Source organism: Desmodus rotundus, chromosome 1 (genome assembly GCF_022682495.2).
Source record: "Desmodus rotundus isolate HL8 chromosome 1, HLdesRot8A.1, whole genome shotgun sequence".
Taxonomy (NCBI): Eukaryota; Metazoa; Chordata; class Mammalia; order Chiroptera; family Phyllostomidae; genus Desmodus; species Desmodus rotundus.
This window is the reverse complement of record NC_071387.1, coordinates 80,306,703-80,334,292: the sequence shown is the minus strand read 5'-3', so window position 1 is coordinate 80,334,292 and position 27,590 is coordinate 80,306,703. Positions and strand designations below refer to the sequence as shown.

The 27,590-nt window shown below is 41.7% G+C and overlaps 1 pseudogene; it reads left to right on the top strand.

Annotated features, from left to right (window-relative positions):
• Positions 1-27,098, top strand: part of LOC112302769 (large ribosomal subunit protein uL10-like) — a 58,569-nt pseudogene extending 31,471 nt beyond the window's left edge.
• The last annotated feature ends 492 nt before the right edge of the window (positions 27,099-27,590 follow it).

The following is a 27,590-nucleotide window of genomic DNA, read 5'->3' as shown; positions in this document are numbered from 1 at the left end:
AGTATGGCAGTTAGTCAAAATGTTAAACGGAGTTAACATGTGACTCAATAATTGCACTCCTAGACTATAGCCAAGAGAACTGAAAACATACATCCACTCAAAATTTGTACACAAATGCTCGTTGCAGCATTATTCTAAATATCCAAAGAGTGCAAACAATCCAAATGTTCATGAATTGATGACTGCTTAAATTGATGACTATACAATGGAATATTATTCAGAAATAAGAAGAAATGAAGTACTGATCCATGCTGCTATATGGAAAAACTTGGAAAACAATATGTTAAGTGAAAGAAGCCAGTTACAAAAGGCCACATACTATGATTTCATTTACATAAAATGTCCACAATAAGCAAATAGCTGCCAGGTACTGAGGATTGTAGGAATGGAGTGACAGCTAAAAGTATGGTGTTTCTCTTTGGGGTGATGAAAATGTTTACTAATTAGATAGTGGTAATGATTGCTCAACTTTGTGACTATACAAAAAACATATGAATTGTATCAAATCATATTTCAAGTATTCTTCCAAAAACATTTCTCAAATTAAGCTCTAATAGTAAATAAACCACAAAAGCAAAAAATAAATTAACTAATTAAATGTTATATTTCTTGCAGACTGAGTTTGTAGCTTGAATACTATAATAATTACAACTATATTCAGAGAGAAGATGGTGGTGAGATAGGTGGGAGCGGAGTCCACTTTCCCCTGGGCATGGGTGAAACACCTAACTGACCTTCTGAGGAACAAAGCGAACAGCCAATGGTATTCCAGCATATATGAAGATTGGAGACCAAAAATTGTAGGGGACATTGAAAAATCACATGGTAAGAAGAGTGTTTAAGGAAAATAAGGTCCCTGGGACCAGCGCAGAGACCGGGTCGGCTGATGCCCCAGGTCGGGAGCCTGCTGGGTCTGCTGCAAGATTCTTGGGAGAGAGCCAGGCTGGGCTGTGTGAGAGGACAGGTGCTTGTTTGGACCCGGAGGCTTGAATAGGAGGAATTTCTCAAAAAGAAAAAGAGAAAAAAGAAGCACTCAGCTGCTGTTTGGAGAATTCTCCACAGCAGCCACGGGCCTCCTGCACCCCCACCCCCCTGAAGCCCCTGGACGGTGCACACCAGATCGGCAGCTGGGCTGCCACAGGCACCCACACCTGAGGCACCAGGGATGGAACACCTCCCACCTAGCCCCTGTGCACAGTGCCCTGCAAGGCCGACTGGCTCTCTATGAGGAAGGCAGAACACCCAGTAGAGCAGAGCTGCAGGGCTAGGGGAGACAGCAGTCCCTGGAAACAATTGACTCAGTAGGGGGCTGAACTACCCTGAAGGGGCGCTGAGAGTCCCTAGCATCTAGGACAGCAAAGAACAAGAAGGTGGGGTGTGAGTTGTGCCTAATTGGTGCAACTCAAGGACTACACAACTGGTGGACTGAAGACCTAGGCAGGGAGCAGAAGGGCACTGAGGAACTGGGCTGGAGTCTGGACAGCAGCGAAGAGTGTGGCTCAGGAAAGGAGAAAAACAACACCAATCCTTCCCAGCCTGATGCAGACAGTAAGACCAGTAGAACTGGCCTGACCCATTTAAAGGCAGCAGAAGGCATTTATTTTTTCTTTTTAATTCCTCCTTCCTTTCTGTCCTTCTTTCTCTTTTATTCCTTCTTCCTGCCTTCTTTTATTTTTTATTTAATTTTTTAAAATTTCTTCCCTTCTTTCTTTTTTATGCCTTCCTCCTTCCTTCCTTTCCTTTTTTATTCCTTCTTCCTTCATTCCTTCCCTTTTTCTTTTTTTTTCTTCTTTTCCCACAGGTGAGATAATAAAACGTGGAGCTGTGAAAAGACCAGAGTTAGACCCAAACAAGGATCATCCTAACAGAGACAGTGAGAAAAATGTCACTTTGCTACTCCAGAGAATTTGCAAGGTGGGAGAGGTGAACACCAGTACACCTGCTGGAAGAGGAAACCCACCAACAAAGGAACCACCAACAGATAACAAAGGAAGAAAGTGAAGGAGGGAGTGGAAGCCACGCTACCCTCAATCCAGGACTGATCTGGAAATACACCCAAACAGTGGAGAAATCACTCAGAACAAACAACTAAACAAAAGCAAGAGAGAAGCCTCAAAAATCTTGTACACAACGAAGAATCAGCTACAGCACAATCTGTCCACATGTGCACAACAGAATACAAGACGTGGTGGATGGAGTGACCCTCAGCTAACCAGCAGGAGGGAAGGACCCACCAAGAACAACACAAAAAGAATCAAAACACAATCACATCCAGAGAGCCAACATAAATGACAGCCCAAGACCAGAAAGCTAAGGAGATTAAGGAAATTGCACCACTGAATCCTACTGGCATTCTACCAAAGAAGTTCACACCATAAACCCAGAAAGTCAGAACCCATCAAGTTAAGAAGCAGAGGCTAACAAGAAGAGTCTCACAAACAATGGGAAGACAAAGAAACAATCCCTAAATGAAAGGAAAGGAGGAAGCCTCAGAAAGAATGCTAAATGAAATAGAGCAAGTCAACTGTCAGATATTGAGTTCAGAGCAATGATTATCAGGAAGCTCATTGAACTCACAGAGAACTACCAGAAACTATAGGGAAACTATAATGAACTCACTAAAAACTATATCAACATGAAAAAGGAAATAGAAGCCATCAACAAGGGCCAAGAGGAAATGAAGAATACAATTTCTGAACTGAAGAACACAGTAGAAGGAATCAAAAGCGGGCTCAATGAACCAGAGGATGGGATCAGCGAACTGGAGGACAAGATAGGAAACAACTCCCAGAAGGAGCAAGAAAAGAAAAAGAGACTCAGAAAGAACAAAGAGGTGTTAAGGGAACTTCAGGACAACAAGAAATGTAATAATATCCGTATAATAGGGATACCAGAAGGAGAAGAAGAAGAGCAAGGGATAGAAAACCTGTTTGAAAAGTAATCATGGAAAACTTCCCTAATTTGATGAGACAAAAAGTCACACAAATCCAGGAAACACACAGTCCCAATCAAGAGGAACCCAAAGAGCCCACTGCAACACACATCATAATTAAAATGGCAAAATTCCAAGACAAAGAGAGGATCTTAAAGGCAGCAAAGGAGAAACAGGGAGTAACATACAAGGGAGCCCTGATAAGGTTAGCAGCTTACTTCTCAATGGAAATGCTCCAAGGCAGAAGAGAATGGCAAAAAATATTCCAAGTAATGAGAACCAGAGGCCTGCAACTGAGACTACTTTACCCAGCAAGGCTCTCAATCAAGGTAGAAGGACAAATAAGGAGCTACCCAGACAAAAGACATCTAAAAGAATACAATTCCACCAGACCAGCTCTGCAAGATGCTAAAGGGACTGCTTTAAGGAAAGGAAGGAAAAGAGAGAGAGAGGAACACAGGTAGGAAAAATGGCAATGAATAAGTATCTATCAATAATAATCTTAAATGTAAATGGATTAAATGCTCCAATCAAAAGACATAGAATAGCTCAATGGATAAGAAAACGTGACCCACACATATGCTGCCTACAAGAGACCCACCTCAGGACAAAAGACCTACACAGACTGAAAGGGAAGGGCTGGAAACAAATTTTCCAAGCAAACAGACAGGAAAAAAAAGCAGGGGTAGCAATACTCATATAAGACAAAATAGACTTCAAAAACAGGACCATAAAGAGAGACCCAGATGGTCACTTCATAATACTCAAAGGAAGAATCCACCAAGAAGACATAAACATTGTAAATATATATGCACCCAACATAGTACCAACCAAATACATGAAGAAAATCTTGGAGGACTTCAAGAAAGATATTGACAGCAACAAAATTATAGTAGGGGATTTTAACATCCCATTGTCAAAAATGGTCAGATCTTCCCAACAAAATATCAACAAAGATATTGTGGCATTGAACAATGCCCTAGATGAAATGGACTTAACTGGTATATATATAGCCTTTCATCCCAAAGAAGCAAAATACATATTCTTTTCAAATGCACATGGAATATTTTCAAAGATAGACCACATTATAGGACACAAAGCAAGCCTCAACAAATTCAAGAAAATTGAAATCATATCAAGCATTTTCTCTGACCACAAGGGACTGAAACTGTAAACCACCCCAAGGGAAAAAACCCAAAACACTCAAACTCATGGAGATTGAATAGCATACTATTAAACAATGAATGGGTCAAAAACAAGATTAGGGAAGAAATCAAAAAGTTTCTGAAAACAAATGAAAACAAATTCACAACAACCCAAAACTTATGGGACACAGCAAAGGCAGTCTTGAGAGGGAAGTACATAGTGATACAGACCTACCTAAAAAAGATAGAAACATTTCAAACAAACACCCTAACCCTACAGCTACAAGAACTCAAAGAACAACAAGGACAGCCCAGAGCCAGTAGAAAGAAGGAAATAACCAAGATCAGAGCAGAATTAAATGACATAAAGACTAAAAGCACAATTCTAAGGATCAATGAATCCAGGAGCTGGTTCTTTGAAAAGATAAACAAAATTGACAAGTCTTGAAGCAGGCTCATTGAGAAAAAAATAGAGAGGACCCAAATAAACACCATTAGAAATGAAAGAGGAGAGATTACAACTGATACCACAGAAATACAGAAGATTGTAAGAAATTACTACGAACAACTGTATGCCACGAAATTTGAAAATATAGGTGAAATGGACAAATTTGTAGAAAAATATAACCTCCTAAAACTCAATGAAGAAGAAGCAGAAAGCCTAAACAGACCAATAACAGCTGACAAAAATGAAGCAGTAATCAAAAAGCTTCTGACACACAAAAGCCCTGGACCAGATGGTTTCACAGGAGAATTCTACAAGGCATTTAAGGGAGAGCTACCCCTATCTTTCACAGACTATTCCAAAAAATCCAAACTGATGGAAGGCTCCCAAACTCTTTTTATGAAGCCAACATCATCCTAATCCCAAAACCAGATAAAGACATAGCAAAGAAAGAAAACTTCAGACCAATATCACTGATGAACATAGACGCTAAAATCCTGAACAAAATATTGGCAAACCGCATGCAATAATACGTTAAAAAGATCATACACCGTGACCAAGTGGGATTCATCCACACTTGGGATGCCAGGATGGTACAATATTCACAAATAAATAAACATAATACACCACATAAACAAAAGCAAAGACAAAAACCACATGATCATATCAATAGATGGGGAAAAAGCATTTGATAGGGTACAGTACCAATTTATGACAAAATCACTCAGCAAAGTGGGAATAGAGGGAGCATTCCTCAACATCATAAAGCCCATATAGGAGAGACCTACAGCCAACATCATACTCAATGGACAAAATCTTAGAGCTTTCCCACTAAGATCAGGAACAAGACAAGGATGCCCTCTCTCACCACTCCTATTCAACATACTATTGGAAGTCCTCGCCACAACAATCAGACAACAAAAAGAAATAAAAGACATCCAAATTGGAAAGGAGGAAGCAACACTGTCATTGTTCGCAGATGTCATAATAGTGTACATAGAAAATCCTCTAGACTCCACCAAAAAACTACTTGACCTAATAAATGAATTTGGCAAAACAGCTGGATACAAAGTCAATACTCAAAAATCAAAGGCATTCTTGTATACCAACAATGAAATATCAGAAAGAGAAATGAGGGAAAAAATCCCATTTGATATAGCAACAAGAAAAATAAACTACCTAGGAATAAACCTAACCAAGGAGGTAAAAGACCTGTACTCAGAAAACTACACAACACTGAAGAAAGAAATTAAGGAAGATACAAACAAATGGAAGCATGTACCATGCTCATGGATTGGAAGAATTAACAGCATTAAAATGGCCATACTTCCCAAAGCGATTTATAGATTCAATGCAATCCCTATGAAAGTACCCATGACATATTTCACAGACATAGAACAAACCTTTCAGACATTCCATGCAGCAACATCCTCACAGACACGTCCCCTAAAGCAAGGGACATAAAGGAAAGAATAAACAAATGGGACCTCATCAAAATAAAAAGCTTTTGCATGGCTAAAGAAAACAGCATTGAAATAAAAAGAGAACCAACAGTATGGGAAACATATTTGCCAAAGATACCTTAGACAAGACCCTGATCTCCAAAATATATAAAGAACTCACAAGACTACATTCCGGGAAGACAAACAACCCAATTAAAAAATGAGCAAAGGACTTGAACAGACAATTCTCCAAGGAAGACATACAGAGGGCCCAGAGACATATGAAAAGATTCTCAGCATCACTAGCTATCAGAGAGATGCAAATTAAAACTACAATGAGGTACCATCTCACACCCGTCAGGGTGGCCAACATAAACAAATCAACAAATGTTGGAGAGGATGCAGAGAAAAGGGAACTCTAGTACATTGTTGTTGGGAATGCAGACTGGTGAGGCCACTGTGGAAAACAGTATGGAATTTCCTCAGAAAACTAAAAATGGAACTGCCTTTTGACCCAGCAATTCCACTGCTGGGATTATACCCTAAGAACCATGAAACACCAATCCAAAAGAACCTATGCACCCCAGTGTACATAGCAGCACAATTTACAATAGCCAAGTACTGGAAGCAACCTAAGTGCCCATCAGCAAACGAGTGGATCCAAAAACTATGGTATATTTACACAGTGGAATTCTACGCAGCAGAGAGAAAGAAGGAGCTCATACCCTTTGCAACAGCATGGATGGAACTGGAGAGCATTATGCTAAGTGAAATAAGCCAGGCGGTGAGGGACAAATACCATATGATCTCACCTTTAACTGGAACATAATCAATAGAAGAAAAGAGGAAACAAAATATAACCAGAGACATTGAAGTTAAGAACAATCTAACAATAGCCAGGGGGGAGTGGGGAGGAGACAGTGGGGAGAGGGGTTTACAGAAACTACTATAAAGGATGCATGAACAAAATCAAGGGGGAGAGTGGAGGCGGGGGATGGAGGTGGGTTCAGCTGGGGTGGGGTGGAGAGATGCGGAGAAAATGCAGACATATGTAATTGAATAACAATAAAAATTTTTTTTTAGACTTTCAAAAAAAAAGCAAATTTATATGGAACCATAAATGACCCCAAATAGCTGCAGGAAATTTTGAGAAAGAAGAACAAAGCAGGAGGGATCATAATACCTGACATCAAACTGTATTACAAGGCCACTGTAATCAAAGCAACCTGGTACTGGCATAAAAACATGCACATAGACCAATGGAACAGAACAGAGAGCACAGAAATAAACCCAAGTCTCTGCGGTCAACTAATATTGGACAGAGGGGGCAGAAGCATAAAATGGAGTAAAAATAGCCTCCTCGACAAATGGTTTAGGGAGATCTAGACAACTACATGCAAAAAAACAAAACTCAATCACCAACTTACACCATACACAAAAATAAATTCAAGGTGGATAAAAGACTTAAATATAAGTCATGACACCATTAAAGCCCTTGAGGAGAACATAGGCAGGAAAATTTCAGATATCCCACACAGCAATATTTTCACTGATACATCTCCTAGAGCAAGGGACATACAGGAAAGAATAAACAAATGGGATCTCACCAAAATAAAAAGCTTCTGGATGGCTAAAGAAAACAGTATTAAAATAAAAAGAGAACCAACCATATGGGAAAACACATTTGCCAATGATACCTCAGACAAGAGCCTGATCTCCAAAATATATAAAGAACTCACATGACTCCTTGTCTAAGAAGACAAGCAACCCAGCTGAAAAATGGGCAAAGGACTTGAACAGACACTTCTCCAAGGAGGACATACAGAGGGCCCAGAGACATATGAAAAGATGCTCAGAATCCCTAGCTATCAGAGATGCAAGTTAAAACCACAATGAGATACTACCTCACACTGTTGAGAATGGCCATCATAAACAATGCAACAAACAAGTGTTGGAGAGGATGTGGAGAAAAGGGAGCCCTAGTGCACTGTTGGTGGGATTGCAGACTGGTGCAACCACTATGAAAAACAGTATGGAATTTCCTCAGAAAACGAAAAATGGATCTGACTTTTGACCTGGCAATTCCACTGCTAGGATTATATCCTAAGAACCCTGAAACTCCAATCCAAAAGAACCTATGCACCCCAATGTTCATAGCAGCACAATTTACAATAACCAAGTGCTGAAAGCAACTTAGGTGCCCATCAGTAAACAAATGGATCAAAAAACTATGGTACATTTACACAGTGGAATTCTATGCAGCAGCAAGAACGAAGGAGCTCCTACCCTTTACGACAGCATGGATGGAACTGGAAAGCAATATGCTAAGCTAAAAAAGCCAGGTGGTGAAAGACAAGTACCATATGATCTCACCTTTAACAGAAACCTAATCAACAAAACAAACAAACAAGCAAAATATAACCAAAGACACTGAAATTGAGAACAGGCTGATAGTGACCAGAGGGGAGAGGGGAGGGAATTTCAGGGGAAAAGGTTGAAGGGTTTGTAGGAACAATTATAAAGGACACATGGAAAATAATGGTGGGGGGGTGGAAATGGGAGGGAGGTGGGGATGGCTGGGGTTTAGGCTGGGATGGGGGAAAACAATAACTTTAGAAAAAAAATAATTACAACTATATTCCATATTGGTCTATTCTGCTGCATCCCCTATTTTAATTTTTAAACTCGTTCCCTCAATGGTCTCAGTAGCACTGCGCATCCTCAAGATTCCTATGCTATATTTAGAGCTTCTGGGTAATTTTAGGGATAAAATACTTACCAGCATTTCAGAATATCGTCCTAAGTGAATTTTAAAAAATCTTGTTTCATCCTCTAGCCAGAAATTATCATATGGTAATTTTTGCTCTCTCCAGCCATCTCCTTCTTCAGGGTTCCCTAAACTGTGCCAAAAGCACCTTTGGTGATGTCATGTGTCTTGTCTTCCCACAATTTTGAAGTTTATGAGGTGTGGTATTTTATATAAATATAGGGTCTCTATTTTTAACCCTCTTTCTGACAAAAAGCAACCCTGCACTCATTCACCTCTCTGCCGATGATTCCTAAACCTGTATTTGCATCCCTGACCTTGGGATCCTTAACTGTCTACAAGGACATTCACAGTTAGCGATGGTCCCATCACTCTATCTATACATATAGAGTTCATACTTTATAAAACGAAGTCATAAACAACAGCCTGCCTTTACTTCTCTATATGTCACTAATAACAATTATATATTTTTAAAGGTTTTATTTATTTATTTATTTTTAGAGAGGGAGAAAGAGGGAGAGAAACATCAATGTGTGGTTGCCTCTCGCATGCCCCCTACTGGGGTCCTGGCCTGCAACCCAGGCATGTGCCCTGACTGGGAATCGAACTGGTGACCCTTTAGGTTCATAGTCCAGCACTCAATCCACTGAGCCACACCAGCCAGGGCACAATCTATATTTTTACATGTGATAGTTAGCATGTTTTCTTTCATGGTCTCATTTCACACCCACAAGACCCTTGAGAGGTGGCTGTTGTTGCTATTTCCATTTTACGTGAGGACGCTGAGACGCAAAGAGGTGAAAGATGTGGCAGGTCCAGGACTCAAACCCAGGCCTAAAAGGTCCAAATCTGACCATGGTTATTTTCATGCCACTGACCTGAAGCCTCGGAGGGAAGGTTGACTCCCCCTCCATTTCTTCTTTTCCTATATAGCCAGCCAGTCACCAAGGTGCAGATTGTGTGAGCTGATAGAAGTTCACCACTGATACAGGTTTTCTGTTAAATCTGCCTTGGTAACATTTCACCAGTTGACCCTTTTCATTCCCATAGCTATTACTAGATGGTTCTCAGCCTGAAGCATCACCAGCATCACCTGAGGGCCTGGGAAAACACTATCTGCTGGTTACCCACCCCCAGAGTTTCTGGGGTGCTGCCTGATAATCTGATTTCCAAATTTTCACTTGCCCTGGATTCCCTGCCCCAGTCCATCCTGCACTCCACTGTTCTATTGCTTGGAGATCTAATCTTTCTCCCCAACTAGGCTGTAAGTCTGAGGACCAAGGCTCACTCCTCCTTGTATTCTTTCTGCAAACCCATTACCCCACTTAGGTCTAGCATGTAAGGCTCCTTACAGTCTGACCTGAACCCTGGTCCTGAGTGCAAATCCCTGCCAGCTAGTAACTAATGCTTTGATCTTGAGCAAGACACTCACTCTCCAAGATCAGTTACCTTAGTAAAATGAGATGATTAAGAATGCCTATTTTGTGGGGCCATTAAAGGACTACATAAGAATAATTTTGAGGGGTTTGGCACAACCAAATGGACAGTAAGTACCATATTTTTTGGACTATAAGATGCACCTTCCCCACCCCAAATTTGGGAGGAAAATGGGGGGGTGTCTTATAGTCAGAATATAGCTTACCTGGCTCGTGGGGACGGGGGACGCCAGTCCGGTGTGTCTTTTTTTTTTTTTTTATTGTTATTTAATTACAGTTGTATGCCTTTTCCCCCCATCCCTTCACCCCACCCCAGGTGAACCCACTTCCCTCCCCCCTCTCCACCCTCCCCCTTGGGTGTTCATGTGTCCTTTATAGTAGTTCCTGTCATCCCCTCTTCCCACTGACCCCCACCCCCCCGGCTATTGTTAGATTATTCTTAACTTCAATATCTCTGGTTATATTTTGTTTGCTTTTTTCTTCTATTGGTTATGTTCCTGTTAAAGGTGAGATCATATGGTATTTGTCCCTCACCGCCTGGCTTATTTCACTTAGCATAATGCTCTCCAGTTCCATCTATGCTGTTGCAAAGGGTATACGCTCCTTCTTTCTCTCTGCTGCATAGAATTCCATTGTGTAAATATACCATGGTTTTTGGATCCACTTGTTTGCTGATGGGCACTTAGGTTGCTTCCAGTACTTCGCTATTGTAAATTGTGCTGCTATGAACATTGGGGTGCACAGGTTCTTTTGGAGTGGTGTTTCAGGGTTCGTAGGGCATAATCCCAGCAGCGGAATTGCTGGGTCAAAGGGCACTTCCATTTTTAGTTTTCTGAGGAAATTCCATATTGTTTTCCACAGTGGCCTCACCAGTCTGCATTCCCACCAACAGTGCACGAGGGTTCCCTTTTCTCCGCATCCTCTCCAACATTTGTTTGTGGATTTGTTTATGTTGGCCATTCTGACTGGTGTGAGATGATACCTCATTGTGGTTTTAATTTGCATCTCTCTGATGGCTAGTGATGCTGAGCATCTTTTCATATGTCTCTGGGCCTTCTGTATGTCTTCCTTGGAGAAGTGTCTGTTCAAGTCCTTTGCCCATTTTTTAATTGGGTTGTTTGTCTTCCTGGAGCGGAGTCGTGTGAGTTCTTTATATATTTTGGAGATCAGGCCCTTGTCTGAGGTATCATTGGCAAATATGCTTTCCCATATTGTTGGTTCTCTTTGTAATTTGGTGCTGTTTTCTTTAGCCATGCAGAAGCTTTTTATTTTGATGAGGTCCCATTTGTTTATTCTTTCCTTTATGTCCCTTGCTTTAGGGGATGTGTCTGTGAGGATTTTGCTGCGTGGAATGTCTGAGATTTTCCTGCCAATGTTTTCCTCAAGGACTTTTATGGTGTTACGGCTTATATTTAAGTCTTTTATCCATCTTGAGTTTATTTTCATGTATGGCGTAAGTTGGTGATCGAGTTTCATTTTTTTGCATGTAGCTGTCCAGATCTCCCAACACCATCTGTTGAAGAGACTGTTTTTGCTCCATTTTATGCTCCTGCCTCCTTTGTCAAATATTAATTGATCGTATAGATTTGAGTTTATTTCTGGGCTCTCTATTCTGTTCCATTGGTCTATGAGCCTGTTTTTATGCCAGTACCAGGCTGTTTTGATTACCGTGGCCTTGTAATACAGTTTGATATCAGGTATTGTGATACCTCCTGCTTTGTCCTTCTTTCTCAAAATTGCTGCTGCTATTCGAGGTCGTTTATGGTTCCATATGAATTTCTGCAATGTTTGTTCTATATCTGTGAAATATGTCATGGGTACTCTAATAGGGATTGCATTGAATCTATAAATTGCTTTGGGTAGTATGGCCATTTTGATGATGTTAATTCTTCCAATCCATGAACATGGTACATGCTTCCATTTGTTTGTATCTTCCTTAATTTCTTTCTTCAGTGTTGTGTAGTTTTCTGAGTACAGGTCTTTTACCTCCTTGGTTAGGTTTATTCCTAGGTACTTTATTTTTCTTGTTGCTATATCGAATGGGATTTTTTTCCTGATTTGTGTTTCTGCAGTTTCGTTGTTGGTGTACAGGAATGCCTTTGATTTCTGGGTATTGACTCTGTATCCAGCTACTTTGCCAAATTCATTTATTAGGTCGAGTAGTTTTTGAGTGGAGTCTATAGGGTTTTCCATGTACACTATCATGTCGTCTGCAAACAGTGACAGTTTCATTTCCTCCTTTCCAATTTGGATGCCTTTTATTGCTTTTTCTTGTCTGATTGCTGTGGCTAGGACTTCCAATACTATGTTGAATAGGAGTGGTGAGAGAGGGCATCCTTGTCTTGCTCCTGATCTTAGTGGGAAAGCTCTAAGTTTTTGTCCATTGAATGTGATGTTGGCTGTAGGTCTCTCATATATGGCCTTAATTATGTTGAGGACTGCTCCCTTTATTCCCACTTTGCTGAGTGTTTTTATCAGAAATGGGTGCTGTATCTTATCGAATGCTTTTTCCCCATCTATTGATATGATCATGTGATTTTTGTCTTTGCTGTTGTTGATGTGATGTATTATGTTTATTGATTTGCAAATATTGTACCATCCTTGCATCCCTGGGATGAATCCCACTTGGTCATGGTGGATGATCTTTTTAATATATTGCTGGATGCGGTTTGCTAATATTTTGTTGAGAATTTTAGCATCTATGTTCATCAGCGATATTGGCCTGAAGTTTTCTTTCTTCGTTGTGTCTTTATCTGGTTTTGGGATTAGGATGATGTTGGCTTCATAAAAAGAGTTTGGGAGTCTTCCATCAGTTTGGATTTTTTCGAATAGTCTGTGAAGGATAGGGGTTAGTTCTTCCTTAAATGCTTTGTAGAAATCTCCTGTGAAACCATCTGGTCCAGGGCTTTTGTGTGATGGGAGTTTCTTGATGACTGCTTCAATTTCCTTTGCTGATATTGGTCTGTTCAGGTTTTCTGCTTCTTCTTCAGTCAGTTTTGGAAGATTATATTTTTCTAGAAATGTGTCCATTTCATCTTGGTTTTCAAATTTCTTAGCATATAGGTCTTCATAGTAATTTCTTACGATCCTTTGTATTTCTGTGGTATCAGTTGTAATCTCTCCACTTTCATTTCTAATTCTGTTTATTTGGATCCTCTCTCTTTTCTTCTTGATAAGCCTACTTAAAGGCTTGTCGATTTTGTTTATCTTTTCAAAGAACCAGCTTCTGGATTCATTGATCCTTACAATTGTGCTTTTAGTCTCTATGTCATTTAGTTCTGCTCTGATCTTGGTTATTTCCTTCCTTCTGCTTGCTCTGGGCTGTCTTTGTTGTTGTTCCTCCAGTTCTTGTAGGCGTAGGGTTAGGTTGTTTGTGTGAACTGTTTCTAACTTCTTAAGGTAGGCCTGTATTGCTATGAACTTCCCTCTCAGGACTGCCTTTGCTGTGTCCCATAGGTTTTGGGTTGTTGTGAGTTCGTTTTCATTTGTTTCCAGGAAGTTTTTGATTTCTTCCCTAATCTCATTCTTGACCCATTCATTGTTTAATAGCATGCTATTCAGTCTCCATGATTTTGAGTGTTTTGGGTTTTTACCCTTGGGGTTGGTTTCTAGTTTCAGACCCTTGTGGTCAGAGAAGATGCTTGATATGATTTCAATTTTCTTGAATTTGTTGAGGCTTGCTTTGTGTCCTATCATGTGGTCTATCTTTGAAAAAGTTCCATGGACACTTGAAAAGAATGTGTATTTTGCTTCTTTGGGATGAAAAGCTCTGTATATATCAGTTAAGTCCATTTCCTCTAGGGTATTGTTAAGTGACACAATATCTTTGTTAATCTTTTGTTTGGAAGACCTGTCCATTTTTGATAGTGGGGTGTTAAAATCCCCTACTATAATTGTGTTGCTGTCAATATCTTTCTTGAAATCCTCCAAGATTTTCTTTATGTATTTGGGTGCTCCTATGTTGGGTGCATATATATTTATAATGTTTATGTCTTCTTGGTGGATTCTTCCTTTGAGTATTATGAAGTGACCTTCTGGGTCTCTCTTTATGGCCCTTCTTTCAGGTCTATTTTGTCTGATATGAGTATTGCTACCCCTGCCTTTTTTTCCTGTCCGTTTGCTTGGAAAATTTGTTTCCAGCCCTTCACTTTCAGTTTGTGTAAGTCTTTTGTCCTGAGATGGGTTTCTTGTAGGCAGCATATGTGTGGGTCATGTTTTCTTATCCATTCAGCTGTTCTATGTCTTTTGATTGGAGCATTTAATCCATTTACATTTAAGGTTATTATCGATAGGTAGTTATTCATTGCCATTATTTCCTACCTGTGTTCCTCTGTCTTTCTCTTTTCCTTCCTTTCCTTAAAGCAGTCCCTTTAGCATCTTTTGCAGAGCTGGTTTGGTGGAGCTGTATTCTTTTAGACTTCTTTTGTCTGGGAAACTCTTTATTTGGTCTTCTATCTTGATTGAGAGCCTTGCTGGGTAAAGTAGTCTTGGTTGGAGGCCTCTGGTTCTCATTACTTGGAATATTTTTTGCCATTCTCTTCTGGCTTGGAGCGTTTCCATTGAGAAGTCAGTTGCTAACCTTATTGGGGCTCCCTTGTATGTTACTTCCTTTTTCTCCCTTGCTGCCTTTAAGATCCTCTCTTTGTCTTGGAAATTTGCCATTTTAATTATGATGTGTCTTGCAGTGGGTCTCTTTGGGTTCCTCTTGTTTGGGACTCTCTGTGATTCCTGGATTTGGGTGACTTTTTCTCTCCTCAGATTAGGGAAATTTTCCATCATTACTTTTTCAAACAGGTTTTCTATCCCTTGCTCTTCTTCTTCTCCTTCTGGTATTCCTATTATACGGATATTGTTACGTTTCATGTTGTCCTGCATTTCCCTTATTGCCTCTTCATTCTTTCTGAGCCTCTTTTCCTTTTCTTGCTCCTTCTGGGTGTTTTTTTCTACTTTATCCTCCAGCTCGCTGATCCGATCCTCTGCTTCATCAAGTCTGCTTTTAATTCCTTCTACTGTGTTCTTCAATTCAGAAATTGTATTCTTCATTTCCTCTTGGCTCTTGTTGATATTTTCTATTTCCTTTTTCATGTTGATATAGTTTGCAGTGAGTTCATTGTAGTTTCCTTGTAGTTTCTGGTAGTTCTCTTTGAGCTCAGAGAGCTCAGTGAGCTTCCTGATGACCATTGCTTTGAACTCAGTATCTGATAGTTGACTTGCCTCTTTTTCGGTTAGTATTCTTTCTGAGACTTCCTCCTTTCCTTTCATTTGGGAATTGTTTCTTTGTCTTCCCATTGTTTGTGAGGCTCTTCTTGTTGGCCTCTGCTTCTTAAATTGCTTTGTTCTGAATCCCTGGGTTTATGATATGAACTTCTATGGTAGAATGCCAATGGGATTCGGTGGTGCTGTCTCCTTACTCTCCTGTGCTCACTGGTCTTGAGCTGACGTTTATGTGTTTAACACGGTCTAACTCTAGTCTTTTCAGCACTCCAGGTTTTGTTGTCGCACCTGTGGGAAAAATAGAAAGGGGGGGAGAAAGAAAAGGAAAAAACAAACAAACAAACAAACAAAAAAAAAAAAACCCCAAAGATGGGAAGGAGGGAAAAAGGAAATAGGAAAGGAGGAAAGGAAGGAAGGAGGGAAGAAGGATTAAAGAAAGATCGGAGGCAAGATAAGAAGGAATTTTAACAAAAATTAAAACATAGAAATAGATAAAAGAAGGCAGGAAGAAGACATAAAAATGGTAAAGGATGGGAGGAAGAAGGAATGAAAGAAAAAAAAGAGAGAGAGAGGAAGAAGGAGTTCAGGGGGAAAGGAAAAGGAAAAAAAGAAAAAAAAAAGGGAAAAAAAAATCTTCTGTTGGCTTTAAACCGTTCAGGTTATTTCTGCTGTTGTCCTGTCTGTGCAACGGGAGGGGGTGGTTGGAAGGATTGGTTTCACTTTTCTTCCTTCCTGGGTCACACTCTTCAATGTTTTGTAGGTGTGGTCCCTGGCAGGCAATCATGCCGTTGATCAGCCAATCCAGTAGCTTTGTTCTTGGGACTCTCGAGTGGCCGCTCCAGCCGCTTTGGCTCCTGACGCGTGCGCGCGCAGCAGGGGAATCCAGCCGCTTCGGGTTTGTGACGTTATTTGGGCTCTGAGCGCGCAGCCGGCCGACCGATGGAGCCGCCCAGGCTAGGGAGGCTGGTGCGCTGCAAGCTGCTGGTTCAGCCGCCTTGGTGTTAAGACTCTCGCCAGCCCCTTTGTGCTTGGGAAACGCGCATCCAGCCGGCCCTACGCTTGGTGAGCTCGCAGCCCGCCGCCGAGCCAGAGGCTCTATGCTTGGGGGCCCGATCCAGCCGCCCGGGGCTTGAGACTCTCGGGTGGGCGGGGCCGCCCTGGGACCGAATCACGCGGTACTCGGTTCCGAGGTTTTGGGTCTGTGGGTGGAGCAGCTAGTCTCTGCTCCAAAAGATCTCGGAGGTTTCAGGTGTGGGCGCCCCTCCGGGGTTTCATGTATGGGCCCCGTTCGCTAATCTGCGCGCGCGCGACCGGACCTCAGGTGAGCGCCGGTGCTGCTTATCCCGCGTTCCGCGTTTGCAGTCCAGGGGCGGAGGGGGGAGGGGCGCCAGGGGCCTCGGCCACCACCGAGAGTTCTCTAACTAGCCCCTGAGTGTCTCTATTTTCTTTTTCTTTTTGAGAAATTCCTCCTTTTCAAGCCCCCCTGGTCCAATCAAGCACCTGGCTGCTCACAGCGCAGCCTGGCCCTCTCCCAGGACTCCTGCAGCAGCCCCTGCGCCAGGGCTGGCGCCTCTGCAGCCCTTGTACCGCGCGGTCCCGGTTCCCGGGGACCTTATTGTCCTTGAGCACTCTTCTTACCGTCAGATCTTTCAATGTCCTCTATCTTTGGTCTCTAATCTTCGTATATGCTGGAGTACTGTTGGCTGTTCGCTCTGCTCCTCAGATCAGCTAGGTATTTCCCTGGCGCTGAGGGGAAGTGGATTCCGCTCCCACCTATGTTGCCGCCATCTTGAATAATCCCCGGTGTGTCTTATAGTCCGAAAATACGGTACTCAGTAACCACTTGCTGTTATTATTTCCCACTCTGCTCTTTGTGGCATGCACATTTCCCCTCTACACCTCTACTCGTGACATTCCCAGGCCTAGAATGTCTGCTCCTCTCAGCCCCTTCTCTCCACTGCCCTCTTTCCATCCTTTCAAAATCTGCCTCAAGTCTACATCTCTACTGATTTGTCCTGTTCTTAGCTATCTTTATCACTCATTTTCCCAGAATCTTACACAATCTTAGAACATCCTTTTCACTACTGTGTTAGTTAATCCACATGTTTTCAACCAAAGTGTAAGCTCCTTGAGTATAGGAAGCTCACGCAATGCTTGTATATTAATGTTTTTAGTCCCACCCCAAATCTCAAGAGGTATTTGCTGACTGAAAAAAAGTGTCCTTAAGGGACTCAACAGAGAATTAAGGTATTCAGTTGTGTGCCATATGAAGAAGTAACAAGCAACACGAGAATAACCATTTTTAAGTGTCTCGGCTTCAGGGTTTAATTTAACTCTGTTAACACTGGATCTGTTTTCAGCAGGGCTTGAGATTTTTTTCTTAAGCAGCAGCTTCTTGACTGAAATGCAGTGGGGTTGCCACTCTGTAGTGAAACCTGTAACTGTGCCACTCAAAATAAGATGATTCCTTGTGGGGAAAAGTTGAGGGCCTGTTCTTGGAACTTTGATTTTCTTACCTCCCAGACATAAAGGAGTAACTGCCCCAGTGAGACAACAAATGGAGATGTGAACTTTTGCTCTTGGTCTACATGATATTTACAGAAAAGAAAAAAGGCAGAAACAAAGTGGAATAAATGATTTCCAACATTCTCTGAGTTCCTGGAACAGTATTGAAGTAGACATTTTCCTAAGGGAGCCATTATAAGCTATTGTGTTTGGCCATTGGTCTTTTCCATCTTAAGTCATTTAATTTTTGCTTAGTGTTTTTCCTGCAGAAACATTTTTGGATTCCATTCTTCCCTCCACTCTCATGAATGTGGTTAAACTAGCTGCCATCAGTGTTGGATCAGGTTCTAAGTCTGTCGCCACACCCAGCTGTGTCCACTATTCCTTTCAGGCTGCTGATCACAAGTTCCTCGTCATTTCATAGATGAATGGGAACTCTCTGGTCTGAGGCTGAGTACTCATTTATTTGAGTACCTGTGATGGCTAAGGTTTTAAATTTATTATCCAATTTAATCTTCAAAGCACTTCATAAGGGAGGTCTTACATTATCTTGATTTAATAGAGTACAGAAATGAGCCTAAGAAGCCACCAAGGGGTGGCTGCAACCCAGTAGTAAGGGTCATGCGGCCACCAGGGCGGTGTATACTTACCCTGGGATACAGAAGACAGGATGAGTTGGCAGATAAATTCCACCTTTTCCATGGAGTTGTAACCCTTTCAGGGAAGTTCAGCATAGGGAGTGGACGTGCCTGCTGCACAGTCCACTGTTTCTCTTCCTAGCTGATAGTGATGACACACTGAGGACAGTAATGTGATACATCACATCGATTCACTTGTTTTCCTGCCTCAGCCCCTTTTTACTCATCCTCACTACCCTAGGTTTGCTCCTCCCAAAGAAAATATCAGAACTTTAATCCTTGCCTCAGGCTCTGCTTTCCTGAGGACCTGGAGTAAGACAGTTATGTTATATTCCCAGTGGAGAACATTGGGTTACTGTTTTAAAAAGTCACCTGAGGCATGAAGAGGGTAATGAGCATAGCAATATAAACTACAACAATTCAGAAAATCACCCCACATATAAGCAGTGGGTAGGAACCTCTTGTGAATATGGAATATGAGTCTGTGTGAATCAAACAAATTATTATTTCTCCAAGAAACAGAACAGGAAAAGTCAAGTTGAATGTGTGCTGCCTTCTAAGAAACTTTGTCAAACTTCTGCATTATTTTCAGACATAACACTCTAACCTTTCTAGTAGAGCAACTGAGTTTTTCTAGGACGAGTACAAGATAATGCTCTGCAGTATGTAATATTGTTGCTAAGGACAAAGAAGAGACCAAAATCATAGAGACAGTATTCAAATTCCTACTCCTTTTAGTAAAAATAAGTAGTTTGCTTTCCTCTCAAGACTGTGATAAAAAACAGTACTAAAATTTAAAATGTTATGCCAGGAAAAAAATTTATTCACAAAATTCCTGTATAAAACATGTCTGTGAACATCACATAAAATGTGGGGGCATATAATGTAGAAAGACCATCACTATCATGTGTGTATGAGCAGCTATTTTACTATATAGCTAGATTAAAATGCCATGTCCAAAGTAAGAATCAGCTTTTGGCCTGTGTACAGTTCAAATTAGGCTAGACTATGTGAACAGATATACCTTGAAACCATGCTTTTATTAAGTCTGATGCAGCTAGGTTATTCCCTTTTGTGTTGTGGTTGTGCCATGTAGAGCAGGTCTTCCAAGATAATTGCAGCATGGGAAGAGATAGAGAAGACACACCTGTTCTCACATACTTTGGCCAGCATGTGACACTTTGGGAAATGCCAGGAGGAAACTATGTGGGGACAGTTGTCCCTGCCATAGTACTTGCTTGCATGAGGAAAAAGAATTAATGACTGTCATTGCTGGTTACCAATGAGAACCCATGTTATGGGAAACTGACATGCGTGTGTTAGATTAAATAACCTGAAAGATGTAATGTGACCTAAAAGACCTGCCATGAATCCATTACTAATGGATGGAGAGTCTTGGCATCTCCACCAGTGCGGGTGTTACCAGGTAAAGAAAAAAGAGTATATCTGAATAACCCACACCAGGGTTATCCTCACAGAACCAATGGTTGATGATATTCTCTTGATCTTGAATCAGTGTTTAAGAAAATGGATGGACTTCCAGTCAAGATGGAGGTATAGGCAGACATGGCTCACCGCTTCACACAACCACATCAAAATTACAACTAAAGCTTTGCCTGGTGTGGTTCAGTGGATTGAGCACCAGCCTGAGAACCAAAGGGTTGCAGGTTCGATTCCTAGTCAAGGCACATGCCTGGGTTGCAGGCCAGGTCGCCAGTAGGGGGTGTGTGAGAGGCAACCACACACTGATGTTCCTCTCCCTCTCTTTCTTCCTCCCTTCCCCTTTCTAAAAATAAATAAAATCTTTTAAAAAATGGCAACTGAAATGTAGAACAGCCATCACCAGAACAATAAGAAATGAAGTTGAATGGAAGTCTGAAGACTACGGAATTAAACAAACCAAATCCATCCAGACTGGTAGGAGGGATGCAGATGCAGAACAGGCTGGTTCCTCACCCATATGTGCTGGATATAAATTCAGGAGGGATATCTCAGGAACGAGGAGTCCCAGGCCCCACAACCCAAGGTTCCAGAGCCAGGCAGATAAGTCCCCAACACTTCTGGCTGCAAAAGCCAGTGGGGATTGAGTTGGTGGAAGAAACTGCTGGATTCCCAAGAAGTTCCTCTTCAGGAACCCACAAAAGGACTCACCTAATCTGATTCACTCTCTCTAAGCTCCAGAGCCAGGGTAGCAGCTTGAAGGCCCAGTAGTAAACAGGGAAAAACTGAGGTATCCAGCATCAAGGCAAGCAGAGGCCATTGTCCCTTTTCTAAGCCCTCCCCCCACAGAGCCAGCAAGCCGCTGCCATATCTGAGACTCCATCAGCCTGGCTAACTCTGTTTGACCTGCCCTGGAGATCCCCGGAGACTCCACCCCACCCAATTTATGAGCCCACCCAAATTATTTTTCCGTAACTGCTCTTGGCTCATGCTTCAGAACTTCCTAAATCCTATCAAACAAGCAACAGCTGGCCTCAGTGAGCCCCAGGACCGGCACTAGCAGCAACCACCTTAGATTCACAGCTTGGCTTCTCCTTTATAGCTCAGGCAGAGTGGCCCTGGGCAAAACACAGGTGGGGGCTGAGCTGGGCCTGCACCACCCGGGAAACCTCAGGGTCAGCACATCCAGTGGACAGCTACAAAGCTCATCAGAGCACCACCACCCTGCCCGTGCATAGCTGATCCTCCATGGAGGATGGAGGTTGATGGTCAGTGTTCACAGCCAATCCTTGCAGCTGACTGGCCTTGGTAAGTCCCTCCCATTGATCTGCCAAAAGCAACTAAGTCCCAGCTACAAGAGGAGAGTGTACTCAGCCCACACAAAGGGTACACCACAAGTACCCAGCTTGGGTAATAGGGGAGGTTGTGCCATTGGATCCTACAAGACACCTACTACATTAGGCCACACTACCAAGACATGGAGTCAAAGCAGCTCTACCTGATACATAGAAACAAACAGAGAGGCTGCCAAAATGAGGACACAAAGAAACATGGTCCAAATGAAGGAACAGATCAAAACTCCAGAGAAAGAACTAAACAAAATGGAGATAAGCCATCTATCAGATGCAAAGTTCAAAACACTGGATAAAAGGATGCTCAAGGAAATTAGTGAGGATCTCAACAGCATAAGAAAGTTCCAGTCAGCAATGAAAGACACACTAATTAAAATAAAGAACCATTTACAGGGAAACAAGAGTAGAGTAGATGAAAGCAAGAATTAAATCAATGATTAGGAACACAAGGAAACAAAAAACAAGTAATCATAACAAGAAGAAAAAAGAATCCAAAACAATGAGGATAGTATAAGCAGCTTCTGGGACAACTTCCAGAGGTCTAACATATGCATCATAGAGGTGCCAGAAGGAGAAGAGAAAGAGCAAGAAATTGGAAATCTATTTGAAAAAAATAATGAAATAAAACTTCGCTAATTTGGTGAAGGAAGTAGACATGCCAGTCCAGGAAGCACAGAGAATCTCAAACAAGATGGATATTAAGAGGCCCACTTCAAGACACATAAATAAAATGTGAAAGGTTAAAGAAAAAGAGAGAATCTTAAAAGCAGCAAGAAAAAATAAGTTAGTAACCTACAGGGGAGTTCCCATATGACTGTCAGCTGATTTCTCAAAAGAAACTTTGCAGGCTAGGAGGGATTGGCAAGAAATATTCAAAGTCATGAAAAGCAAGGACCTACAGCCAAGATTGCTCTACCCAGCAAAGCTATCATTTAGAATAGAACAGATAAAGAGCTTTCCAGACAAGAAAAAACTAAAGGAGTTCATCATCACCAAACCATTATTATATGAAATGTTAAAGGGACTTACTTAAGAAAAAGAAGATCAAAACTATGAACAATAAATGGCCTAAAATACAAATTTATCAACAACTGAATCTAAAAAACAAACTAAGCAAATAAGAACAGAGACAGAATCATGGATACAAAGAGCATTTTGAAGGTTGCCAGATGGGAGGGGAGTATGGGGTAATGGGTGAAGAAGTGAGGGGATCAAGAAGCACAAATAGGTAGTTACAGAGTAGTCATCAGGATGTATAGTACAGTGTAGGAAATGGAGTAGCCAAAGAACATATACACATGACCCATGGACATGAGCAATGGTGTGGGGAATTGCCTGAGGGAGTGGAGGGGTACTGAGTGAAGGGTGGGGGGAGGCAAACAGGAAAAGTCAGGACAACTGTAATAGCATAATCAATAAAATATAATTTTAAAAAGAAAACAACAACAGTGCTAATAAAAAAGTAAAAAACTACTTCTGACCAAGATAGAGACATAGGTAGACACACTGTGCTTCCTCTCACAACCAAAAGAAGGACAACAAATTTAAAAACAGAACTGATAGAAAATCAAATGTATGGAAGTCTGACAACCAAGAAGTTAAAGAAGAAACATTCATCCAGACCAGTAGGAGGGGTAGAGATGGGCAGCCAGGGTGGAGAGGATTTGCAGCAAGGTGGTGGCTGGAGGAGTGGGCAGTCCTACATTTGCATGCAGATAAACCAAGAGAAACAACTGGGGAGCTAGACAGACCATGCAACCCAGGGTTCCAGTGTGGGGAAATAAAGCCTCAAAACCTCTAACTGGAAAAACTTGTGAGGGTTGAGGCAGTGGGAGAAACTCCTAGCCCCACAGGAGAGTTTGTTGGAGAGGGCCACAGCATCCTAGAAGGTACACAAACCCATTCACCCAGGAATCAGCACCAGAAGTGACTGAAAGCCAAGAGAGAGTTAGACAAGTGTCATTGTTCCCTCTGGGATGCCTCCCCCATATACAGTACCACCACATAGCAATATGGGTTGCCCCACCCTGGCAAATATCTAAGGCTCCCTTCCTTGCTCTGTAACAAGTGTGCTGAAACAAACAAACAAAAAAAGGCCCAAATGAAAACAGATCAAAGCTCCAGAAAAAAATACAACTGAGCAACAAAGAGATAGCCAACCTGTCAGACATACAGTTCAAAACAATGGTAATCAGGATGCTCACAGAATTGGTTAAGTATGGTTGCAAAATAGAGGAAAAAGTGAAGGCTACGAAAAGTGAAATTGAGGAAAATGTACAAGGAACCAACAGTGACAGGAAGGGAACAGAGACTCAAATCAACAAATTGGACCAGGAGGAAGAAGTAAACATTCAACTAGAACAAAATGAAGAAACAAGAATTCAGAAAAGTGAGGAGAGGCTTAAGAACCTCCAGGACAACTTTAAATATTCCAACATCCGAATCATAGGGGTTCCAGAAGGAGAAGAACAACAGCAAGAAATTGAAAACTTATTTGAACAAATAATGGAGGAGAACTTCCCCAATCTAGTGAAAGAAATAGACTTCCAGGAAGTTCGGGAAGCTCAGAGAGTCCCAAAGAAGTTAGACCCAAGGAGGAACACACCAAGGCATATCATAATTACATTACCCAAAATTCAAGATAAGGAAAAAACCTTAAAAGCAGCAAGAGAAAAGGAGAGAGCTACCTACAAAGGAGCGCTCATAAGACTCTCAGCTGATTTCTCAAAAGAAGCCTTACAGACAAGAAGGGGCTGGCAAGAAGTATTCCAAGTCATGAAAGGCAAGGACCTACATCCAAGATTGCTGTATCCAGCAAAGCTATCATTTAGATGGAAGGGCAGATAAAGTGCTTCCCAGATAAGGTCAAGTTAAAGAAGTTCATCATCGCCAAGCCATTATTACATGAAATCTTAAAGAGACTTACCTAAGAAAAAGAAGATCAAAAATATGAAAGTAAAATGACAACAAGCTCACAACTATCAACAACCAAACCTAAAACAAATAAACAACAACAAAAAAAACTAAGCAAACAACTGGAACAGGAACAGAATGACAGAAATGGAGATCACATGGAGGTTATCAGTGGGGAGGAGGAGGGAGAAGAACAAGGGAAGAGGTACAGGGAATAAGTAGCATAAATGGTAGGTACAAAATAGGGGGAGGGTAAGAATAGTATAGGAAATGTAGAAGCCAAAGAACTTATATGTACGGCCCATGGACATGAACTAAAGTGGGGGAATGTGGGTGGGAGGGGGTGTGCAGGGCAGAAGGGAATAAAGGGGGGAAAATAGGACAACTGAAATAGCATAATCAATAAATATATTTTTAAAAAAGAAAATCAGACAAAAAAGGAAAAAAATAAAAAATGTTCTGTACCAAATTTACACAAAATTAAAGGATTTATAAGTTTTAAAAAAAGAAAAGAAAATGGAGAAAATTGCACCGATCATCCACATGCATATCCTTTTTTTCAGTACATGCATTTGGATGGTCGGTGCAATTTTTGTTTGGGAGAAATGGAGTAGCCAACACGAGACATTGCTTTTCAAAAATGAATTATGCTGGCAGTCAAAGTAAATAATGCTCACATGAGGTTTTGAAGTGAAGAATGTTAATTGTAATAAAGGTAATTTCTGTGATTTCACATTATTGGTTCAACTGACATCTGGCAGCAAATTTTTAATATCTTGAAAGACCGGAATCAATCATTTCAGGCCCAAACTATAAAAATCCTTAGCATTGGTAATAGGCTGTCCAGACTTCATAAGACAACCAAGCTCTATTGCTAATGACTCAGACCCTGAAAGCTGGACTCTTTCCAACTCTGCTCATTGGTGAAATAGATCAATGGTATACAGTTGCATATGTTTAAAACTCATGTCCCAGTGTTGCAACAGAACACAAAGATATTATATTCAGGGCTATCTGCAACCTAAGATTGGCTTAGGCATCCATCCATTCACCACTATTGATGCGGACACCAGCCTGCAGTGTCTGAGGCGTTGTGGCTGGGACAAAACAAACTCACATGGACTACTGAGTCCTGTGGAGGAAAAGGGACAGCACAGCCACTCTCTCAAGGGGAGAGCGCCTCAACCCTTGCCTTGACAGGCTTTTATTGCTTTTCTGGGCACATTACATTGAGGATGGTCCTCATTTACTATGCACAGGTTCGCTTTAGGTGGTAACATTTTATAGAAAACAAAGGAGAGGATGTTGCTAATTACATCAAAAAGGAAGGATATTTACAAATGTAAAGGGAAAAGTGGTTGAACTGGTTACACTCGTCCTTGGAAGGTTTAGCATAGACTTTAGGAAGTTACTTTAAACATATGCAGTAAATGTTTGCTGCCTCAATTCAGGGTGAGGGAGTTTTAGCAAAAAGCAAGTCTCAAAGCGGCCTAGGTGCAATGCAGGCCTGACTCCCTGTGGGAGAACCCGTCTTGGGCGTGGGTCCTGTGTGCCGGACCTCGCTTTCCACTAGCCTTTCCAAGTGGGAGCTGGGCCCATGCCACTCAGAACAGTCTCCTATACACTATCTCCCAAGCTGAAACAGTCCATCTCTCAGCTTTTGAGCAGGACAAGTCCATTAACAACTGCAGGGTGCTAAGAGGCATCCTAGGGAGACAGCTTCTCATAGTTTTTGAAAGGATTTGACAAATTCACCAAACACTTGCCATTTGAAATAGGTATGCTGTATGCCTTTGAGTCAGGATGCTCTAATTCATCAGAAATAAGGAATACAAAAGAAAATCAATAGGAACCTCATCCATGCATCCATCCAGTTACTTTCTAGCCAGACGTACTTTTTGTAAAATATACAAAATATTATCCCTAATATGAAATCTATTATTTAGAATGTTAATGCCTCCTCTTACTGGGCATCTTTGTGAGAATGACATTGTCTTGAAACCTGTGTCACAATCCCAAATGCACCCTTGTGATGCCCAGGGAAGACAGGGATACCTGGAAGCCCTTTTCTTCTTTAAGATCTAGTTCTTGGATGGTTATCCAAAACACCTCACTGTGGGAACAGACAATGGCGGTTGCAAGCAGATGCAGCAGATCTGCACATTCCTAAATAGGAAGACTGTGGTCCTGATGCTCAAGAAGCACAATGTGCAAGGCTGTTCCAAGCATAGGAAAACAACTCAGCTCTGAAGAAATGTAAGTTTTCTGTGCAGCAGGGAGAACCTCAATGTGAAGTCACTGTGCCAGCTCAGGACACTGGTTGGGGGCCCAAGAAAATCTCCTTCTCCCAGGCTTTAGGCATCACCACTAAAATCTCCAGAAACACCATTGAAATCCTGAGTGACATGCAGCTTTTAAAACTGGAGACAAAGTTGGGCCAGTAGGACCACACTGCTGAACAACTCCCCCCCTTCTCCCTTGAACAGATCAATCAGCAGGTGCTTGACAATTGCGGCATCTACGGCCCAGGAGTGCTTAACATCCCTGAGGAGCCTCTGCATTCTCGCTTCCTGCAGAGTGTCTGAAATATTGCCAGGGCATGTCCACAGATTGGTTAGCCAGCTGTTGCATCAGTACCCCATTCTACCATCAATGAATACAAGTGGGTCCAGGCTTTGCCTTTGGAGACAGATACACCTTCCACTTGCTGAAAAGTCCAAGGCCCTCATGGCTGATCCATCTGCATTTGTAGCTGCTGCCCTGGGCTGTTGCCACCACTATTGCCCATCTTGCTGCCGCAGCCCCAGCCAATGTGGAAGCAAAGGAAGAGTCAGAGGAGTGGGACAGGAACATGGGATTTGGTCTCTGACCAATTACCAAAAACACTGACACAGCCAGTTTTATTTGTGAAACAAGAAAATAGAAGCTTACTTCTCTTAAATTTAATACAAAGGTTAACAAATATTTGTATTTAAAATTGTGATAAATTGGATTTTTCTGAAATGACCTGACTGTGCACAGCACACCATTAAATGGCTCATAGATAAAAAAAAAAAAAAAATGTCCCAGGAACATCATTATTTGCTCCTTTGAATAGCCTCTGGGGAGTCAGCAGAGCTGAGGGGCTTATCACTTGGCTTCTGTTAGCTTTTAAGCCCCAGGAGAGGCTGGGCCAGGGGAAGCCTTGTACAGTGTTTAAGCCCCTTTATCTCTTTTGTTCCCTTTGTCCACCTTCCACAGGTCTGAGCATGAACATCCACAATACGTAGCATTCGGATGGTGGCATTCCATCCAAATGTGAAGCAGATAGTTATCGACTAAAGGCCTGGAGGACAACAGCTGCTCTCAGAGGAGAGAAACG